General features: G+C 30.8%; 2 protein-coding genes across 4 annotated transcripts in view; one reads left to right on the top strand and one right to left on the bottom strand.

The window, feature by feature from the left end:
- Positions 1-17,424, bottom strand: part of LOC100643711 — a 334,572-nt gene that overhangs the window by 105,601 nt on the left and 211,547 nt on the right. The window lies entirely within an intron of this gene.
- The window catches only part of LOC100642504 (trichohyalin), a 146,904-nt gene continuing 138,477 nt past the window's right edge, over positions 8,998-17,424 (top strand). Inside the window, exon 1 of the mRNA XM_003400612.4 lies at positions 8,998-9,324. The gene's annotated coding sequence lies outside the window, so the exon portion shown is untranslated. The remainder of the gene's footprint in view (positions 9,325-17,424) is intronic.

The following is a 17,424-nucleotide window of genomic DNA, read 5'->3' as shown; positions in this document are numbered from 1 at the left end:
ATAAATAATGTTAAAAATTTTCAATAATATAATTAAATTTCGCACAATAAATAGGGAGAAAAATATTGTTCTCCTTTCCTGTCATACTACATTCTTAATTATTTTAACATTTCTACTAGTAAGATTTCACAAATACCTTCTCGTTTCTTTGCTAAAAATAAAATTTCAAGGATTCGCTGTTAGCCGGTCAATGTCACGTAGTAGATCACTGAACTGCTTTGCTATCAACTACAATATCATGCTGAAAAAATGTATTCGGTGGGTTTCGTCGAGTACAATACATTTTATCTAAAATTAGCGAACAAAAAGTTATTTCGAATATTTCTCCTAATGCCTATTTATGCTTTTCCTAATTTTTTATGATATTACAGTCTATAAATTTTGCATTGTATTTGTCTATGAATCATTCAAAAAATAATTTACTCTGACTTATGAGTTATAGCTATGTAATTATGCATATCTCTTATATTTATTTATTTTATTTAATATAATACCTAAAATTTGTAATAGATGTATATATTGGGCATTCGATTAATTGAGTTTTACGTTCATATGTATTCTATAAATATGTCGATAAATATGCATTGAAGTTTAGATAAAATTAGGTGCAGTTAATGCGACGTTAAAATCTATATAAAAGAACAAAGAAGAAAAGAAAATGAATGAACAGTCGCACCCGAGCTGTCGGAACGCTAATACTGATACGTGTTCTGTTAACAACTTTTAAACATGTGTGCTAAATCGCAGCAATATAGTGGTAATGGAAAGCTATAGTGGTAGTGGTATTGGTGTTTGTGCTGTGTTATGTTAGTGCTGACATGGCGACCAATCCCATTCCCACATATTCGATATTATATAGCAACATGCTCCATGTACCTCCAAAGATACAGCAACTAACAATAAGTGAAATGTTTTAGCACCGGACTCTGGCTTCCTCAAACACCACGAAAAGAATCTCAAGAATGTACTAATCTCACGGAATCAATAAAATCCTATGCGAACATTGTAAAATTTAAATCCATTCCTGCCAAAGGCCAAACTATTGTTCTTAAATCGATGGACGGTTTCAGCATTAAGAAATATCCGAGGTCCCAAGACAATCAGATTTATATCCAGAATTTCAAACGTCAGAATCCGTATCTACCTGGGTAAAAAGAAATCGTTACATTTTTAACCACTAAATACAAAACAATAACAATAAACGATATTGTAATTAAAATAAGACTAATACTGTCAGTACAATGTGGTATTTTATCCAACGCCTACTTTAAAATTTCTAATGTTGGAAGTATATTTAAAAAGAACAACGTTTGACTCTGTTCACGAATAACCCTCTTGAGAGCAGGAATGTCTGGTCTTGGGTATTTGTACACCCTAAACTCGAGACGATATTAAAAAGATTCATGACTTCTTCGTAATATGTATTCCTAGAAGACACACCCTATTGAATCTTCATCAGAATAAATAAATTAAGTTGTTTCTTAAAATCACATTGACTAAGTTAGCTGGAACTCGGATTCGTGATCAAAGATTTGCGAGTTGATTTTTCCCAGTCGATTTTCGCCTGGCACTTCTGCTATTCGATTCATTCGTAGTTATACAATGCTTATTTCAGTGCGGTGCGATGGTTCGGAATTCATCTAAAATTGATTCCACAAAAACTCATTGTACCAAAAACCGTCGCTAATAATTTCGGCAGTTGACGCGACTCAAAATGATTAAGAACGAAAGAACAAAATTGTTTCCTGTACAGGGTGCGTCATGAGAAACGAACGATTTTTAAATCAACATTCCTCCGTTAATTTTTAGCGTAAAATTAATTTATTGTCACGAGATGATACGTTATTACATGCCATTTTAGAATAGAACTCTAATTTTAAACTTTAAGCTTTAAATTTTAGAAGAACAGCCATTGAGGCCCTGCCTGTATAAACGGTGGTCCCACCTTGTTGAAATCACACATTTTGTTTGTTAATCCTTCACCTCTGCAGTTCTGGTTTCAAGAAATTGTTGGTCATATTGATTGAGCTGAGTTTACGGTCGTGGCGATTCCATTTTTCTCAAAAAAAGTACGAGCCGATATTGCCAAATCCACCAATAGCACACCAAACCGTCACTTTTGGGTGGTACAACGGCGTTTCATTCACTTCACAGGGATTTTGTGGAGCCCACTACCGGAAGTTCTGTATATTTACTGAATGTGAAATGTACTTCATCACTCATCATGATGGTTGCGTCCTCGCGTTCTTCGATAATTTCGAGCATCAGCTCGGCTGGGACTGAATGTTATTGATAATCCATTTCTTATTTGCTCATTACTATCCAGCAGCATGTCGCCGAGCAGAAAAAGTTTGACTCCTTATGACGGCTTCTCCCACTCTTTTCACGTTCTTCAGTGTCTTTGCAGTTGCTACAGGACCAGGTGATTTCTTCTTCATTACTGTTCCTCTTGTTCGAAAAAATGTGACCCAATTCGAGATGGTATTGCGACTTGCGAATGTCCCTATAACGACCAATATTGAAACGGCAACGAGAGTCGCTGAGTTTCAATAACCGACTCGCCACTTTTTACGAAAATATCGTATACAAATTTCGATGCTTTAATGTCCATAGTGACATGATAACAAATGAAATAGCATGACCTGACGCGTTATATGCCCTGCCCCACTCAAGCCCCTACCCCTACTGTCTGCTTTGTAATATTCATTTGAAAATCGTCCGTTTCCCGCGACGCATCCTGTACAAATAAGAGGGACATGTCCTGGAATAATATCCCTATGGCTAGACTGCGGATTTTTATGCATTTGTAATAAATTTAAAGGTGCAAAATTTCATAGGTCGCATATAGTGCGCAAAAATATCCAAAATATTGAACGTGGAATATTTTTTATAATTCTTAGTGGATGAAATAACTTTCTATGTAGATCCCATTTCTTTAATTTTGTTCACATGAATATCAAATTACATAAACATCTGCAATTGGCCTATAGCAACGAAAACATAACAACGCCTAACCAAGCGCCAGTATTGTTAATAAAAAGTCAAACGTCATTGTTAATATATAAAGGAAAGAGAAACAGTGTCGACCCATTAGACACAATTGATTTGCCAACTACTAGAGCTAAAAGAAAAAGACCACTTTGTTACTTGGAAGCCATATCTACGAACCATATATCAACAAATTTATTCATTACAAGAAAGCAAGCAAGAAAAACTAACCCATTGAACCATGAAAACCCTCAATTTATATCTTGCTGACTCTGCAAAGAGTCAAAAGTGTAGACACAAACATAAGGCCAAATCCTTAGAACTCAATAGCAAATATAGACACTACAATAAAATTTAAACAGATGCCTTACGATCAAACAAAACTTTCCCATTCAGACTATTTTCTATTTTCTAAATCAAAGAGTACACAATCCACGATACTCAAAAACTTATCTAAAAGAACGACCTTCAAGATCGCGCTATCTACACAAACTTCATGAGTGTAATTCAAAGATTGCCAAATTCAGTCAAAGGAAACAAAAATGATATCATCAAAAATATATTTACAATTTATTCCTAGCTCGTTAATATGAACAAAAATATACCATTATCTGGGTATTCTCTCATCAAGGAACTATCGGCAATGAAAAAGCAGACACTAACTCCAACAAAACAATTCTTTCCTCCAAATGAAGCAGAGGTCCAAACTATGCAGAATTCAACATCAGAGAAGAATGTAAGCGGTTGTGGATCGCATCCAACAGAATAAGAATCCATGGCACAGTCAAGGATTTTTACCAACAAATCCTGAACTGCAACGTGAACAAGAAAGAGAAAATACTGTCTGGTCTGAAGACACAGGACAGACTAGAATCGCGCATAAACACTTACTCAAAAGCGGAACTATCCTGTTACAGCTGTCATACCCCATTCATCTCCGCAACAGTATACTATCTCCTATACAAATAAGGAAGGTTTGAACTGCAAAGGTGGCAACACGAGATTAATCCGGGCAGTGCTATTATCATCCACAAACATACAAAAACTACCATTGAATCCCTGATCGACTCAAATCTATATTATAAAATATGAACGCCAAACATGCAAGATCCAGTCGCTAATGGCGTGGCTGTTGTGTTGATGCGATGTTAAATCTTTATATGAAATGAAAATCTCAGAATGAGTTAAATTACGGTTCATAGATACTGTTTCATTCTACGCTATGAGGGTAGTTTTACCTTTCATAGACTGAGATAAATTTCTGAAATAGTCGTTATATATAACGTAATATGATATATTATGTATTGCTTAAACAAATCTCCAAATTCGTAATTCCCTTTCGCACATGTAATACAAAAGAGGGTAATAATTATAACCAATAAAATAGGAAAATCATTTTACGTATTATATGCATTTATCCTCAAAATGCAACATAAAATCATATGTTTCAATCTTATTTGAACTATTATTACATTTTTATAGTCATCATCCAAGAATAATTTTTAAATTCACATTAGTTCACAATCTTGTATATTCTAATGTGGTTTGATAAATTAATATTTCTATGCATTTTAATAAGTGATAGTGGAATTTAATATATCGAGTCGAATGATGATGAAACATATTTGTACATATCACAACAAATAACGATACGATTTAATAATCTAAATTCCTAAATACATATAGTGGAACGTATTTGAAATAAATGTGTGTAAAAACACATAAATTGTCAACTATAATATTTAGTATATAAATTACATCCATAATAATTAAGATAATGGAAAATACGAAAAGCAATAATTAACAAGTTCATTTATTCGTCGTCTGTTACGAGCAATTCGTGAGAATAAAGCATACTGGAGCGTACTTGTAAGGAATGAATCAATAGAAGCTGAGACAACTACATCGAACTGATATTTCATATTTATACCGGTGAATTTCGTGTTGAAAGTTGTACCGTATAGTTTGACGGCACTGAGATAGCTAGAACCGAGATTTGTTAAACAAACTTTCCCACGCAAGATGACGCATGGGAGGAAACAGACGAGCAGCAACGAACTTTTTTATGTCGGAAAGGAGATAACCACTGTAACGTGCAAATGTCTGCACTGGAACAATCTAGATACGCGAGTCGTACCGCCATTCATAAAAGAGACGCTTCAAATCCTCCAAATAGAAAAATGCTCAAATAAATCAAAATAAATATAGTAACTTATATATAACTTTTTAATTTTTCTCAGATTCATATTGGATTCTTATAAATTTATTTATATCGAAAATTTGATATTTTGAAATAATTTTTATAAGGTTGATGTTCAATCATAAGTCTTGTAGATACACAAACTTGACAAAGAATTCAGCATCAACGATTTAGAAAATAACTATCTTCTTGTCTTCAAGATTTCCTGCCCTTTTAATATGTCAAATACAAAAAATGTTTAAGCATTTGTTGAAAATATAATAGTAAATGGTGCATTGTTATTTATATAAGTCACCTAACACTTTGTACAATCGATTTTCAAGATATAAATAGAAGTACTACATATTATTACTGCATATTATTGTTTATATAAAATTTGTAAATTTCACAAATTTTTAGTGTCAGATGTTATATCCCTTTTTGTTTATATAATAAACATTTCAATAAATTTAATCAATATTAGTATTTTTACTCTATTATATCCAACCCTACGATATAATACTAAATGTAATTTTATAGAATATAGTTTGTTAAAAATATGCATACTTTGTATTTACGTTATTCTTGCGTGGATACACGTGCTGCATGAAACATTTCAATATAAATGTTATCTCATTATTTTATTTGCGTTTTCATTTCATCGTTGCATCCTTAAATCATTTTCATTCACAATATTAACCTTCATAAATGTATTTCCATATTGCACATAATTTCCGCACTTCGATTGATATTTCCAGCTGTTTTATAATTCAACGATAAAAATTGGCTCACGAGCGTGTTTCAGATTTCTTGCTCAGTATGTTTATTATGTTTATGCATCTCGTTGAATGCAAGTTTACATTTCACTCGTGTTGTGCCGTCATTCACGAGTATCGTGAAACATAAACACCACTATACATACTGATATACGAGTTTTACGTTTTATTTTTAGTCAGATCGTTTTAAGCTTATCTCTGCTTGAAAGTGTTAACGTTGTTCAATTATATATTCACGAAGCAGCTGAAAACTTTAGTGGTCTTCATAGAACTGACGTAATTAAACGTATATACATACATACTTTGTACTTAAATGCAAAGTTTACCCCAATCGTGTTTTATACTTTTCCAAATTACTCTTATAATTCTTTCATTCCTCTAAATCTTACCAATTCACAAATATCACGGCTATATCGAATCTTCAATTAAAGTTCTTGCATTAAAGTTCTACAAAAAAAAGGTCAACTTTTCGTTAAACTACTTTTTAATTTTTATAAAGCGTCGGGAGTATGGAATATGAAAATAAAAAATTTTTATGCAATTAATTTAATTTTTAAATCATAAAATTAATATTTTAATAGGAAATTTTTGTTTGAGAGTGTATAGGTAATTTAATAAATATTTTAATAGGACATTTTTGTTTGAGAGTATAGGCAATTTTAATTTATGATTAATTTGTATTAAGGAAATATATGTAATAAATATGATATATATAATTAAATTATTTTTATTTGTAAATATTACAAAGTATGAACATGTTTGAACCTAAGCAATATTTTTCAAACGCTATGAAACTTAAACAATAATTTGATCTCAACTATTAATAATCTACCATAATGATTAATGTGATTGTAAACAATTAATTAACAACGAAAAAATACATGAGGCAACAAGATAAAGAAATATTTACTGTTACATGAAATAATAAAATAAAGTTGATTAAAAGAAGCATTTGATTTGATTGATGTCTGTGGATCGTCAAATATTGCGACGTTTTAGGAATTTTAATAAGTGATTATTGTAGAAGTGGTTATCGATTTCAATGGCTCTGCTTACTAACTTGCTGCGAATTACCTTTTAGAGTTATGTGTCACAGCTATCGTATATCTGAGAACATCTATACGCAATATGTATAACGAGCTAAACTCGACTTCAAACTTTGATAATTACGCACATATAGGAAATATTACACTATCGTAATATTTCAACGTAATATTTTGCGATGTACCATTACATTCATTGCTATATGATTATAAAGACATCATTAAAAACGATAAACAGGAACTATTATGAAATAAATATTTACACACATAATATTATAATAGTTTTGTAATAGAATTTCCAATATTTTGTGCGACAAAATGTATTAATTACTACATAATTTTTTATTCTGTTTTCATAATTTTTCTTACGTGTATGGAAACACTGTGAGTTTGATTAATATTTGTTTCTTAGGTACATTATAAAAAATGCTCATTTTTCAACTATGTATACTATAATATAAATAAATGAAATATATTGATACAGAAATATTATCTTTACAATACAATTTTCTAACAATTAATGTATATTTTTTAATTCGGACTATCCCAAAATTTTATTAAGTTTTTTCAGTATTAAGCATAGTGAGCATCTTATAATTATAAATGGATTATTATAAAAATTCGAAATCTTACAATTAAAAAAAATAAGGAGAACATTTTTATGTTTTTAATTTCTAAACGATTATTTTTGATTCAATAATTATAATCCCAATCTAACCACAGCAGTTAATATTTATTATAATACTTTCAAAACTGTCGCTTCATCATTTTGTATCTTTTCAAACACACGTATTTTTAAACGTATCCGTTTTCCCCATTCAATCAACATTAATTATGACTGCTAGGTAGTAATCACATCAAATTTTTTATTTGATCAATTGATTGTTTAATTCTTATTATTATACGAAATCGCCAAAATAAAATTATCGTTCAATTACTGTAATCGTCAGTCGACAATTATTAACTTGTAATTTTGAAATTTCATTAAAATTCAATTTGATATATACAAATGTTTAAGTACTATTTATACTATTATATTATTATTTATATTTTATTTATATGTATATTTTCATATATTTATATATCATTATATATTATTTATACTAGTTACACTATTTAAGTACTATGTTAAATTCCACACTAAATTTGAAGTCAGATTTTTCAAACCGATTAATTGTACGATATATGCTATATATACACAAACCCACGTCTCACTACATGTTTACATACAACATAAGAGAAATAAAAGTACACCGATCATAATTCAGTTGTTAAGCCTGATCGTTTCTGATTTATTTGAAAAAATTTGAAACGATAGAGATAATCATGTATTCTTAAATATTAGTTGTGCAAAGGAATTAACAATTAAATGCCTATTTTAATTATCAGCTGGGATCATATATTGTTTATAGCGATTGATAATAAAATACTTCCAGTGCAATCTCCCAACAACATTGAACATAATATTCTGTGACAGTATTCTATAAAATGTATTAATCCTATTACGACCTTCGAATTTGTATTTCCCCCCCCCCCCCCAAAAAAAAAACATCACTGGCTTTGAACGTGACTCAAAGACAATAGGATTAATATCTTGCAACGAAATTATACTTTAACTTTAACCAATCTAAATAAAATTATCAACACCAATATAATATTCCACCAAACATGAAACAACAAATTGAAAGAAAATATACCAAAATGTACCGACTCAAAGACAAAGATATTTATCAACAGAGGATAGAAACAGCAGCGAGGTCTTTGACTCTCACTCAAACAATATTATCCTAAATCATCGGATACCAAGCCGATCTCGCAAGATTTTGGACGATTAAAGGAGAGTATCAAAGGCGAAAGACGACTCTTCTCGCGGGAGCTGATGATCTCGCGCTTTCGAGCGAATGTATGACACAGTGTGTAGAATGTTGCTCGCACACGGACCTGGCGGGGGAATCAGCTAGCTGGCAGGGGAATAATAACGAGCCGGACGACACGGAGCGAAGTCAGAGAGCGGACGAGGCTTTATAAATCGCGAGGATGTTCGCCGGTGCCGAACCAGTGACACCTCGACTGCGATCGATCGTACTGGTACTGCCGATTCGACGAATTCGCACGATATCCACGTGCTCGTCGCGAACCGATTCGCGAGTGTTCAGTTTCATCAACATACTGCAGACAAGGTTTTCCAAGAAGCTTAATACATGTTATAGAGTGCTTTAAAAAAAAAGTATATAAACCAAGAACGTGCAACAGAGGAAATCTCGTGGATACAACTAGTTTCGATCAGAAGAGTATCAGCGAGGATCGACCTGTCTCGAGAAGCTACTTCGTCGTAAACGTAAGTGATCGATTTTGTAGAATATCTTCTTAGAATAAGGAATATTTGATTTTACATAGAACTTTGCTAGTGTCATTTAGATTTAAAAAAAAAATCTTGATTAATGAATGGAGGGCATACGGGAAAAGTATGACAAATCCATTTTTGTTAACTTTTTAACTCGTATATCACTCGTGACTACTGAGAAAGAGTACTTTAAATATGAGATACTTGGAGAAGTGAGTAATTTGATAGATTCAAAGATATAAATCATTGAAAATAGATAACGATAATTTTCAATACGAAAATAGATAACGATAATTTTCCATACGAAAATAGATAACGAAAGATTTCTATCATTTTTTTGCTATCACTGAAATCTATTAGGGCATAGAATCTCATTATAAAAATATGTCTATTCTATCTTAAAAACTATGATTAATATTTTTTCAAACTTGAATGTGTAAGTGTCTATACTATTATATTGTTGCGTTTATTGTTGAATGGAAAATATGGCTTGAAAAGCTTAGTGAAATAGCATTTAAAAAAAGAATTGTTTTACCCATTAAATATTATAGTGTATAATAGTATAGTTCTATATTTCACGATATTTATTTTACTTTATAAATATCCGCAGTTTAGTAATAAATGTTAGTATTGGAGACTGTTCTGTCAGATCATGTTTAATATCTTCTTTCATTAGTTTCATAGTGAATTAAATATTTTTACTGAAATGTTGGGTGTATTATGTAAATTCGGAGAATGAATATCCAGTCATTTTGTGCGTACTTTCAAACAATCAATATGTTCTATTTAGAATGTACTAGATAATGAATCCATATTAAATTACGAAGATATAATAGTTTCAAATGGTCATGGAGAGTGTTTTATTTAGAATTCGATACATAATGAGGTAATATGAAATTAAAAAAATAATAACTCTTAATGAAATATATAAATAAAATTTACTAATATTTTATTTATCTTTCATTTATGGTTTAGTATACTTCGCACTAATTAGAATTTATACTTAAAATATCATAGGTCCTTAAGAAGTATTGATTCTACTATGAAATTTTGCGCGTTCAATATTTTACAAACATACTAGAGATATCAAGTCATTGAGTATCAAAGTCTTAAGCTTAGAGCTAAGAGTACCGATATAAGTTAGAAATAAACAAAAATAATCAATTGTATCTAGGAGAATTTATACGGTTACGTATATTTCATAGTTTGTATATGACATTTCGTTTACAAAAGAAAAAAAGAAGAATGCCAGGAAATCACATAATTCGTGAAAGATGATGCAACATTCGCGAGATAGTCAGTAGATAAATCAATAAGTATTTACTTAGAAGGTTGTTTGTAGTTTCGTTAATGGTTCCATTCATCTATCGTTTTATTGAGTAGAAATGATAGTATACTATCATGTATTTATTGATAAGTTGAGAACATTTCATAGATATAAATATTTCTTTCATTTATTTTTGTTCGATATCATTTTAAACAGATTAATATTAGATTCATTAAATAACCCGCAAAGATTATAATATTTACCAATAAGTATAATTATTCGCAAGTTTTTGAACTTTAAAGGAAAATAGATATTTTCCTGTGTTTCGTTTCAAATAATTATCAATTATTCTGAACTGATTGTCTTTGAAATATGACGAAAATATACTTAAGAGGAATACATATCAACGAAATAGAATTAAGTTATACATATAAAAGATAATTTACTAGAGCGATTTTATTTGAAAATATTTAATAAGTCTTAAGATAATTATATTAAAATTATAAATATAGGCTAATGAATAATAGTTGTAATTGTTCTTTTTATGTTATTTTGTATTCTGGTAAAAAATTCTCTTTCTAAATTATTTCATTAAAACGTACTATTTTCACACATATGTATATATATGAAATCTTTATCTTTAAAATAGTATAATCCTATTTTATTGAAAATTTTCTTACAGAACAATTCTAAAAGAAGTCAATGAAATCTGTTAGTAACTCTATTATGTCATTCATTACTTCTGCAATCTTATTTAAGTGATAAAAAAATTAACCGTTGAATATAAAATATTCATTAATGCCAGTATCAATCATCCATATGTAAATGAGATCTTTTCCAGTTAGTTAGTGTCCATAGTTCCCATAATTTCTATACCTTTAAAATAGTTGTTTCAAGGTTTTCAAGGAAACATAAATTTATTTATGTATAACTATTCTTCGTTTTTTTCATGTTCAAGTTCATGATTATAGAGTTAATGGCACGTGGAAAAACTATATTAATTGCTTGTGCTATTTTGAGAAATTTGTGTTATGTAAGTATCGTGAAATTGAAGACATAAATTACTTGGTATTTCAAATATTATTTCAGTATGTCATCAGCGAAATAAATTTAAAAAAATAATAACAATACAGGCATGCACATTTTCATTAGTTATATACTGTTTTATGTTTTTCAAATTTATTTTTTAAACTTTTCCAAAGAACGCCTTCATAATAGAATAGTGCATAGATTATTTTGTATGAATTGAGACGATATATAACTCGCAAAAGTATTGAAAAGGAATGTTATTGATAATTTTCTTGACTTCATCTATTACAACACCTTTAAATGAATATAAACAATTTTTTTTTATAAAAAGAAATATACGTGCGATTGTAATATATCGTCTTGTAGTTACTGTACAGGGACGTAACTTTCTTTTAAGCTAAGTTACAAAGAAAGATACATAAAATCAGAGCTAACTCCTAAATTAATTGACAATAGTAATTTTTTGTATGAATTTTACAGTATATTCTTTCAATTCATATAAAAAAGTTTGTACAAAATCAATTAAGTAATATTCATTATTAATTGCTTAAGTAATTCAAGAAATTCTTGATCTAAATTATATAACATATTTTCAATTTATTACGAAATATGGAATGATTACAATTAATTTGAGGAAGTTGGGTCAGTCTAAAAGGAAACATATAATTAAATATCAGTTGTTTCATTAATGGCAAGAATCATTAATGGCATTTCAGTCTAACGATATACTGCTTAATTATTACCTCTTTTTGTGTCAGAAGAGCGATATGAGTCACCTAATTAGAGCGTATCATATTTTCTGTTAGGTAAAAGAATTATACCAGAAATTACTCTGTCGTCATTATAATCAGAATAATTATGACATACTTGTGAAGTGTACTTGTATAGTTTTCTCAGTGAAATGACTTTTTTTTTAAATTAAAATTTCTTATATTTTGCGTGTGGAAAATACCATAAAAAAATAATAAACGCGGAGTTCAATTTTTCTAGTATTTTGGACAAAATTTATATTTATCTTATAATTTATATGTAAAATATAAATATATAAATTATAATTTACATTCAAAATATTAAAAAAATTAAAGAGAAAAAGTTAGACATGTGTAAATAGCATTTGACATAGTAAGATATACAATAATATACGTTCTTATCAACAGGTTACAGAACGTTTAATTAAAATTAGCAAGTCTCGCTAATTTGAAACCTTAAACTGTAATAAAATCTTTAGAATATAGTATAATGTAATTTTTCGAACAATACATCCGGTTAATCATAATCAATTTTATTTTGTAATTGCAATACTCGTTTATGCTTATTTTAGGTGTATTAACCGTAAATAAATATACTGTGTGTATTACGTGATTGCAATGCTTATACATCTCAAATACAATACGTGTTTCGTTAATATACAGCAATATATGAGACAGAAAAGAAAGAATATTCTTAAATAAAATATAGTTTCATTGTAAAGGAAAATATCTGAGTTTGCATGTGTAATATGTAGTTAAGCTTTCCTTCTATAATATTTTTGTATTTTTAAACAAGTTAACTAGACAATTTGGGCAATTAATTTAATTAATTAATTCTGTGTGTACTCGATTTTATTAAAAGTACATAATGAAATTATTTTACTAATCATGTACACTAATTTGAACGTAAATTAAAAATCATAAAATTTTGGAAATTATAATAGATTTCAGAATGCAAAAATAAATCTTTTTGAAAATTATTTGTTAGTAATAATATAGGTAATGATGATTCAACCAACCGTAACTATATTAAATAATAAAAATATCTCAAATATATATATAGCGTAATACAAAAACTTACAAAATACAGGACAGAAATAAATTTTCTTTAAATCGAAAATTTTCTCTCAAGAATTCTCTAAAAATATTTAATCAATTCTTAAGTCCTTGATTTATTTCGTTTCTATTTCGTAAATTGAAAAAATACTTGATTCAAGAGAGAAAATAAATAATACTTGCCAATTTTGGAAACACCTAGAATTCTTGGTGTGGTACATTTTAACGAAGAATACCATTTCACCACAAACATTCTTTCGGATCATGCTGAAAGCGTTGGAATTGCAGAGAACGAGTTTCGAGAGAGGATTTTAATCGGAGGCCACTGATTGCTGGAAGCTGCTGTTAATCAACATTTTATACCTGCCGATTAGGTTTCCTATTATTTTAGGGTGCAACATTGAAAAGACCTCTCAAATATCTTGAATTTTATTTAATCTTTATTATTATATTATAATTCGTTTAATTCTCTTTTATTCGATTTTGTTTGGTTGAGATTAATGTGCAAAAGTTTTTGCCACTTACATATATGTGGGATTTTCCAACATATATTGATGTATATATACGTGCGTGATGTGATCTCTTGTGGAAAAGTTTGAAAAAAATATAGAAAAAAATCTTTTCATTCTCGGCTTAGTTTTTGGGAAAAGCAAATTTAATTTATCAAGTACACTTGAACATGACTAATTCCCTGATTGGACAGAATTAAATAATCAATGTTGGAATTCTTTCAAGAAGCTTTGTTTTCGAGAAAAATAAATTAAAAAATTTTGTTATATGCATGCACTAGAACGATTCTTAATTAAACACGTTTAAACTCTATTTTCTTGAAAATGAAGCCTTAAACGGAAAAATTTTATTGTACATTTTTGATTTATTTTCACGTATAGGATTGTCTCGTGTCGATTACTTAGATTTGTCCAATCTGGAATTAGCCATGTTTAACTATACTTGATAAGTTGTCAACCTCGACTTTCTCGAAAGTTAAGCCAAGAATGAAGAAACTTCATTCTATATATTTTTCTCATTTTTCCACAAGGAATTATATCGTGCATCTTTTTACACGTTATTCGGCTAGATTCTGTATATGTATATATATTACCATTCAAAATCGACATGCTGCGAGCATTAACGTTATCCGATGTGCACCGCGAGCTCACACGAAGATGTTTCTCATAATGCCACTACTGAATGGAGCATCTGCTTCTTTATTATTCTCCGATACAATAAATGACTCAAAATAAGAAAATTTTTCTCTCCTCTCCCCACTGTCAAATCAATTTGCCAATTTATTGTATGAGAGAAATCGTATACTCTCCATCCTATTCACGTAAGATATTGCTGTTGCATTGTAAACTTTCAGTAGCACCCATTAGCAAAATTCTAGAGCCAATTTCACTGCCAGTAGTTCTTTATAGTTTACATGATATCTTCTCTGTTTCTCGTTCCAAAAGTCGGAGATGTTATTGGAACCATCTGTTGCTTTCCAACTCGTGCTTCACACGTCCCCATAAATTTCCCTTTTACAGTCAGCTGTTCTGATACCCTTCTGCGCTACTGGCAACCTACTAACCCATCTACAGGAATCTTTTTCTTATGGTCGAAGTTATTTGCTCTTAATGCTGGAATCTTTTCCTTCTCTAGAGATCCGACGTGTCATTAAACTATTATTTGTGCAAATTCTTAGGTTAACCGCGTCTTCTTAACCAACAATAATCCTAGGTCGGTCCTAGATTGTTTCTATTTGCCTCCAGGTAGTTCGATACTGGTAATTAGATCTAAAAATTTACATCTATTGGTCGAAATTATACTACGTTTTCTTTCATTAATCAGGAAGTCTAAGGACTACAGCAATTCTGTCGTCCTTGCGATATTCATTTTACACGCCTCGTAATTGTCTAAATAGACAATTGAACAGGTTTTAGTAGTTTTGTAAAAAAAAAAAAAACTTTAGACCGAAGGGTAGGCACGTGAATGGGGAAAATTTTTCCTAGTCATCCAAATCTGAAATATCTCCGACTCTTCTTATATATTGCAATTGTATAGTAGGCATTCTTCAGATCCATCATACGCATGTAACAACCCAGGATAATTAGCTTTTCTGACAGTCTTATACCCCGCATTTCAAAATGATCGGCTCGGATGAAGTTATTTAATTTCTTTAGATTTAGAATAGAAAGAAACAAACCATCTGGCTTTTGGTGTGGGAAATAGCTGGATAAGAACTGACGTTTTGCTCGCTCTGCATAGTTCTATTACTCCTTTCATTAAAAGCGAATTAATAGTTTGTTGAAATGTTTCATGGTCTAACTGACATAGTGTACCTCGGGATATCTTTTTCTGAATAAACTCTATGTCAAATCTTATCTTATATCCCTAAACACTGTTTAAAACAGAGTCATATGACATAATTTTCTTTTGTACTTATATTTAATTGCATCCGCCCTGATTTCTTTCGTTGTAGCTCTGATATGGGGACATTTGATTTGTCAACTGAGTTTGATATTTGTTTCTGAATAACAATCTTGGTCTTGATTGCAATCGATGACGTGGTCGTCCTATGAGGGGTTCGCTTGATTGGGGAACAGTCTCTCTCACCGCAGCCTCATTGAATTTAAATCTTGCCTTGATGTCAGAGGTATCAGAAGCTTATTAGTGCTCGATTTCTTTATAGAGTTAGCCATTGTCTTTTGCTATCGATGCTTTTTGCTTCCTTTATTTTGTCTGATAGATTTTTTCTGAATAGAATTTACCTACTCCCGCTGTAATGAATGTGATTCTGGACTTCATCTGCCTATATGTCCGTGACTAACTTCCAGCACCGCTTAACTTCCTAATTAGAAACATTGTGTATGCTTCCTCTTTTTTCGATTAAGGCAATTATTGTCTCTTGTTCAACTTCAAGGCGATCAATGGTTTAACTCTCAACACTTCAAACCTCGCCAGACGTGGGTATTTCTCCGATAGACCCTCTTACTGGATTCCGTTTTGGCACCTGTATTTCCATCTATTGTGGATAGGGGTTGCCGCTTTGTATTAAACGTATTTGAAGCTAAAAGGCTTTTCCTTAGAATTTCTTCGAGCTCAGTGCTCAACGGTTCTTCTTCCGCCGTGTACCCATTGACTTTTTCGTTGTTTTGTACATTTTCCTTGTCATCTATAACACAGATATTCTTTTATTTGAGACCTCCATATACGACATGCGAGCGTATACTGTTTTGTATTATTGTATTTTCTGTAGTAATCTGTCTCTTAATGAAGAGGACAGAAAAACCCCAAACTCTCTCTAGCCTGTACAAGTACGTAGGATATCGTTCTTTCTTCTTCTTTTTTGTACTCTTTTTTTGTACATATCAAATGCCATGCGAGTGCCTGTGTGGTCGTCAATGCAGACAGGAGAGCTCTATACTGTTTTGTACGCAGGTCATACGAGCGTTCGTATAGAATTCTCCTTAAGAGGGAGGAGGTGGGCACTCAACGCTGCTCGAGAATCGAAACACGTCGTCCGGTCTTTTCCTTTTTTCAATGAATGCTATAAAGAATGTTCAGAATTTCGTAATACTTTCTTTGAGATTTTTTATTCGCACCTACTATGTCGATGTTCCCTTCTTCAGCCTCACTGCCCTCTACATCGTAATCCTCAGCTGATTTGCTATCGTTGGAAGCGTCACGATCTGTATCCGACCTGTTACTTCGCTATTTTGTCTGTAGAATATCCATCTATTCCTGCAACTTTTTTAACTTTTTCCATAGGATCTCTACCTCCACACTTTTTGTTTTCTGTTTAACCGTAACTAAAAAGCTTCCGCATACAGCAAGGGAAAAAGGAATATCGCACTCTTATAAAAACTTGTCCGAAAGTATTGACTCCAACGCACAACGAAAGAATATGAAACAGATGCGTACCACATACTCAAGCCGTATCAAATATAATTATATATAAGGTGATTGGTAACTGGTGGTACAAACGGAAAGGGGGTGATTCTACGCGAA

The sequence above is a fragment of the Bombus terrestris genome, chromosome 7, assembly GCF_910591885.1.
Source record: "Bombus terrestris chromosome 7, iyBomTerr1.2, whole genome shotgun sequence".
NCBI classification, from domain to species: Eukaryota; Metazoa; Arthropoda; class Insecta; order Hymenoptera; family Apidae; genus Bombus; species Bombus terrestris.
This window is presented reverse-complemented; position numbering and strand designations above follow the sequence as displayed.